The sequence below is a fragment of the Mytilus californianus genome, unplaced genomic scaffold, assembly GCF_021869535.1.
Source record: "Mytilus californianus isolate M0D057914Y unplaced genomic scaffold, xbMytCali1.0.p SCAF_2, whole genome shotgun sequence".
NCBI lineage: Eukaryota > Metazoa > Mollusca > Bivalvia > Mytilida > Mytilidae > Mytilus > Mytilus californianus.
The window spans coordinates 70,648,974-70,655,817 of NW_026262668.1; the positions used below are offsets into that span (position 1 = coordinate 70,648,974).

The 6,844-nt window shown below is 30.6% G+C and overlaps 1 protein-coding gene across 1 annotated transcript in view; it reads left to right on the forward strand.

Moving 5' to 3' along the window:
• The window catches only part of LOC127728115 (uncharacterized), a 58,870-nt gene extending 52,292 nt beyond the window's left edge, over window positions 1-6,578 (forward strand). The window contains exon 3 of the transcript XR_007993993.1: window positions 6,225-6,578. The gene's annotated coding sequence lies outside the window, so the exon portion shown is untranslated. The remainder of the gene's footprint in view (window positions 1-6,224) is intronic.
• Window positions 6,579-6,844: the final 266 nt, after the last annotated feature.

Sequence of the window (6,844 nt, forward strand, 5' to 3'; positions counted from 1 at the left end):
CCAGGAATTTAATGAAGTTGGAGGAAAACTAAGTTTAACTGGATTCTTTAATATAAGTTGGGTTGATCAGACTATATCTTAGAATAGCACAGAAAACAGAATCGAACAATTTACTCTCCAAGAGCATATAATTTGGAAACAATCTTTTATTATTGGAAATCCATATGATGGTGTTCATTATGTGGTGAACTTTTAAAATCAGTGCCAAACTAAGATTTTGAGCCTGATTACATGATTGACTAGACATTGACACATGCTAGTGTTTGCCAGGCATGGTGTCCTGTACTAAGAACTTTATTAGTACTCGCTGAGTATGGAGTTTTTGTGAAAGTTTGATATTAGTGAGATTTTTGCATGACATCCTGTCAACTGCTTGTTGATCATGTTTATACATGTCTTAAAATTAATATCTGACACATTGGTGTTTTGTGAACTTGGAAATAAGTTATTTGATAGAATAATAATGTTTTGAGATTATCAAAATAAAAAATATCCCATTTTTACTATTAATAATTAAGTATTAAAAAAGGAAGATTTAGGATATATGTATAACCATATATAAAAATGAGACAGCAACCGAACAACACACAAATAAGAAAAAAAAAACAATATAATTTTTTGTATCAATGTTACAATTTCCAACATGTCAAAAGAATTCAAGGTATTTTCTCATTGAAATAAAACACAAGTGGAACTCTTTCAGAACTTCAGAAGCTTAAATAAGTGCTGTTTCTATTGTTGGCGTTTTGTATAATATATGGCAAATTCTTGTGAAAAATGGAATGTTATTGTAATTGCCTAAAGTTTTAACATTGATCTATATATATATATAACTGGGGAAAATACCCAAATGTTATAAAGAAGAATACATAAATTGATTGTTATATAATATTAAAATAGGAAGATGTGGTATATTGCTAATTTGACATCTCTCCATCAGAGACCAAAGGATGTAGGAGGTTAGCAACTGATGACACTGGACAACCTTCAACAATCAGTAAAATCCATACCGCATAGCTATTTTTATTGAAAATCATATGTTATTGCTACATGTATGCAAACAATTTTTAATTATCCATAACTTCGGATTTTATTGGTTCTTTTCAGAAGGATTGAAATTCATCACTTAGAATAAAAGGAGAAAACACAGAAACAAGACCAGAATAAATTCAAAGACAAAAGTCAGATCAGTTAGTATTTTCATCACTCAGTCAATGAAATGAAGTTCTATTAAATATCTAAAGTCAAAAGATATTAAAACCACAATAATGACAATGTTCTGGGCTGTATTGTTTAAAAGTTTAGTTTTGAACAGTTATAGAACAATATAATTGCATTAACATTTCCAAGGAAAAAAAGATATACAACTAAAAAGATTCATCTTAAAACAATTTACTACCAAACAGAATTCATTGTAACATACACATTACTGTATATTTATAATTTGAATCCCATAGGATTTTTTTTTGTCCCATGGGATTTAACCAAAATCCCATGGGATAATGGTCAATCCCATGTGATTTGCCCTATCCCATGGGATATTGAAAATCCCATGTTTTTCTAAATCAAATTACAAAATATATATAATAATAACAGCAGAAAAGCAATGAAATTATTGAATCCCATGTAATTCCGCACATTTTGGTGATATACACGACACTGTAGGTCTAAGAAGAGGCAGCGGCGGATTTGCAAATGAGTGTTTTGCAAATTAAAAGTGTCCAGTGTTTATAAACAAAAGAATAAAAGTATTGAAAGTGGAATTATATTATCATTTGTTAGGTCTTTCTACTTATAACTATCAAGTGTATCAAGAAAAGTAAAAAATAATGAAAAAGAATTCAGTAGAATTCAGAAACATACTAGCTTTAAATGTGCAGACATCTTATACGTTCAGGTATTTCACATCCAATCTGTTACGGTAATATTCTATACAAAGCACAAACATGTTGTCATTCACCTTTAAAGCTAACCAAACCTAAAACAGACTTATTCAGAAGGAATATAGTTACGATATTGTTGTCAGGTCATTAAAGATGGCAATTTTGGAATTAATATTGATTCACTCATAGGATCATATAAATGCATCGGAAATAAAACACATTTATTCTAAAACCAGTTGTTTGCATGATACGGGTTATGTTCTTCTCGTACTAGTATATCTTATGATGGTATGATACTTAAGCCCTAACGGGAGGGATTGTGCTTGATTGTCATATGATGTAGACATAATCTTTCAATCAGTTTAATAGAGGTCTGGATCTGGTATGTCAGTAACTGCTAGTAGTCCTTTGTTAATTCATGTATCATTGTCATTTTGCTTAGTTTTTTTCTGTTACCTATTCTAACATCGAACTCGGACTTCTTTTAATCTGAGTTTTACTGTGTGTATTGCTGTGTGTTTGTTTATTTTACATGGACTAGAGGTATAGGGGAGGGTTGAGATCTCACAAAACATGTTTAACCCCGCCGTATTTATGCGCCTTTCCCAAGTCAGGAGCATATGGCCTTTATTAGTCTTGTATATTTTTTTTTATTTTGGTTTATTTATATATTTTGGAGTTTAGTGTGACGTCCATTTTCGCTGAACTAGTACACATTTTGTTTAGAAGCCAGTTGAAGCTCGCCTCCGGGTGCGGGATTTTCTCGCTGTGTTGAAAACCCATTGTTTGCCTTGGGCTGTATTTTGCTCTTTGGTCGGGTTGTTCCCTTTTTGACACATTCCCCATTTCCATTCTCAATTTTACAAAAAAATATGTATTTGATTCTAGAAATTTCCTGAATCATCACTACAGTAGAAATTTAGAACAATCCAGAATCTTCCTAGACTAAGTACAAATCTTGATATCCCCATTTCCGTATTTGAATTTCAATTCGTACTAGGAGGATTCTGGATCCTACCGGCTTATTGTTGCATTTTTATGGTTTTGTCGTGTTAAAGATATCTTTTTTATTAAACTGACTTTTTTATGATAATGTGTATACTTTGATTGTTTTTTATGGATCTCATTTAACACTGGGAATCATTTATCCTAGTATGATATATACCTGCAATTTGTTTTTCAAAGATCAATTTATTTCCTTTTATTTAGAAACTTTTTGCAACAAAAAAAATTAAGGTAACTTATTTTATACTTTATATCAGTTCAAAGTTTAATATATAGTTCAAAGTTTAATATATATTGATTAAGTGAGCTCAATATATTTTCTCTCAGGTCATATAGTTTTTTCAATTTACCGATTTTTTTTTACATGGTGTTAAAGATTTGATCATATGTATGTATATTGTTGATGTTGTCATATATTGTTTTTATAGTCTATTTTACATCATGTCATAAATGCCAAACTATAGTGTAAATACATAGTAGTATTCCTCAAGTCATAATTTTATTATAGCATTCATCACATAACTGTCCTTGACTGGTGTATTTCTTTTAATCAAAACTATCTCAGGTAACATATTTTTGAATGATGTACCAGGTTATATGTTTTTATATATTGATGTTTTACAACAATACATTTCATAATTTTCTCAAGTCATATATTTCATTAATAAAAAAAAAGATCTTGAAGGTAACACATTTTTAAACAATGTATTAGGTTATATGTTTTAAATATTGTTTTACAACAATAATGGATAGATGCTCATGTTATGTCTTTTAATATACATATATAGTTTATTGAGAACAGGATGTTTACTTAAAAGATAATTTAGACACTTGAAACACTGATGTTAGATGTGAATAAATTTTAATCTGTTTTAATCATCTTTTCTTTTTCCAAGCCATTTACTAGCTGTCGAAACAACATATTAGTTTCTTTACTCCAAAAGGTATACCAATGTTTACAATATTCGTAAAATAAAACATGACGTCTTTACATGAATTCCTATGATTGACATTACAACATTTTGGACAACAGCATTCTTACATTCTTGGATACTTATTTTAACTTATTAGTTCAAAGAAGTAAACCAATATTCATAAAATCAAAATACACCAGTACACACATTCCACACATTCCTATGGTTAAGGTTACAACATTCTTGATGACATCATTCTGACAATTGTTGGAATGTCACTTATTTGAACTTTGGTTGACCTCCTCCTGTTCCTCCAACCTTCTCCTGTTCCAGTATGTGTACTACACTACTACTAGTGCAAAATCTAAATTTTTTTTCGGTCAGCTAGGCCATCAAAATATTTTTCAAAAAAATTCCAGCCCCCCCCCCCCCCCCCCCCCCCCCCCCAGATAAGAAAATGGTTGTTGCCTAACAAGAAAACAAGGTTGCGAAAATCGTCAATTGGCTTCATAAAGGATTAACTATAATAAAACTGGCGACTTTGCCTTTTTTTAATGTTCTACGTGTGGATCGGGATCAAATCTGGTCACGATCCTACATCCTGCATGAATTATAGCTGCCACTGTATGTTGCATTTTTTGTCAGGTGAGCGATTCAGGATCCTTGCAACCTCATGTCTATATAGTCTCGTGTTAAAAAATTTTAATATGTACAAGGCAATGTTTTTTCCTCAAAAAACAGCTTTAGCATTTAATTCGATGAAGAAACTGCAAGCATTTAAAATACTCAATTTTATTATTAAATATTCCTAAAATATTGAGAACAAACTTATTGTATTTCAGCCTGTACAGGTTTCACTCCAAAAAAGGGACGAAAGCCCAGTTGAACGTGTGCTAAACAAATACAAGAAACAGAGAGATAGAATACAAATAATCCATCCTAAACCCGTTAATCCAATGGAAGTATCGGACTACCTGAGCGTGGAAGATACCACTCGAAGCGCCACAACTCAGTCTCCATGCCATTTCTGTAAACTGACAACAACAAACAACCAGTTTGGGATAACTCTGTATGGGAACCCCCACAACAACCCACATGTCTATATGTAAATTTTAACAAAGATACGAACGCTATTTTAAAATGTAATTGTAGACTCTGTTCTCTCGCTCCGTTAGTTGACCCAGACGGTGATTACGTCACACTTCTTAAAGATTACATATCTAATGGGAAGTGTAATGCAGCGTATGAATATTACAATAAGACGTCACTTCCTGATTTGACAATACATACAAATGTTAATGAAGATGAACATACCATGTTTACCGAACGAAAAGGAACCTTAGTGTGATAATACAGACAGGCAGGAGATAATTATAAAAGGAAATAGAAATTCATTAAAATACAAATCACTTGACTTGCAAAAATAAGGATTGAACCAATTACAAAAACACTGATTGTAGTGAATGAATTTATAGACTACCTCAATAAACACCAAAGAGAAGTTCTAAAAGGTACACCATGAACAGCTAATTTTATAATCACGAGAAAAACAAGCGGAGGATTGACGATCATTGATAAAAGCAGACATTATTTGAGTAAATAAGATGATTTAACTAAGAAGCTTCCTCACTCAAAACTGCTTGACAAGTTAATTATATTGTTGAAGTCTTTCTTTTCGTTTATCTTTCGGTGTTTACTGATAGAAAGGCTTATTACATAAATTTATCATTTGCAGAAACGTTGTTTTTAAGTTAATTTTAAACTAAGTTTTCCGGTTCCATAGAATGTACAACGTATGATATAATTCAGAATTCACTTAGGAACTTGCATATGTTTCAACATAATATGCAGCAGAGAAGTAGGCACAAAAATATCAATGAAAAATATAGACCGCAGTACTTTACGAATAAATATAACAATAATTTTGTTCTTCTGTAAATGTATTCTTGGAATAACAAACACCTCACTAAAACAGAGCAGTAACAACAGAGTTGGGGAGATATCCATCCGAAATGCAAACAGATAAATTCCGTAATTAATCGATATGAATGTTTCACTATTAACAAGTTTGGACTAACAAGGTAAAAATATTTTAGAAGAGGTAATTTAAAATATAGAATTAAACAATCTAGAGTGCCACAGCGGTAAACATTACAAAAAGTAGGTAAAAAGAGAATAAAAAAACAAGTTTTAAATTTCTATAAAAAATATAAATATACCGGTAGGAGAATTATTATTAGGCATGAACAAAAATGTTTAACTGTAGCAAATTGTATCTTTACAATTATTTCATTAATAATATTGTATAGAAACAGGAAGGCTTTTTAAAAATTCCTCGAGAAAACCGACTATGTTCATCCTACAGTGGGGCTGAAACTCTTTTTATTTTATCCTCTAAAATTACTTTTTGTAAAAAAAAAAGTATTAAAAGTTATACCAGAATATAGTACTTTTCAAGAAAATGAGAAAATTAGATATCTTCACTGCCCATCAAACCCAACAGAAGTCAAAAGCAGGGGTCCTTGATTAAATAGACATAAGACCCGATTGTTTACATTCATTTGTATAGAAATGGATTTGCTTTGTCATCTTACTGTTAAAGGATCTGTTTACCGTGTTTTTTCTCTCTGTTTATGTTAATTTTATTATAAATCTTTATGATTAACATGACAATAAAGTATACATGTATGTAGTTGTGCTATTGATGATATTATAATATAATGATTAAATTATTCTTTAATGTTAAATTCAATAAAAGAAATTACAAAATGCTTGACATGTATCTATTTCGTTACCAAACTATTTTTTTCCCTTTTAAGAATTGGTACTTGAAACGCTTTAAGCGAACTTTTTAGTGCGAGATACCGTTGTATTTTGCAAAAGTTTTAGACCACTGTGCTTATGTTCTCACGAATACAGGAGGTTTTAATTTTTTTTTTTTTTTAAGAATTCATTTTTGAAATGCTTTAAGCACACTTTTAAATGCGAGATACCGTTTTATTTCGTAAAAGTTTTAGATCACTGTGCTTATTATATATATAT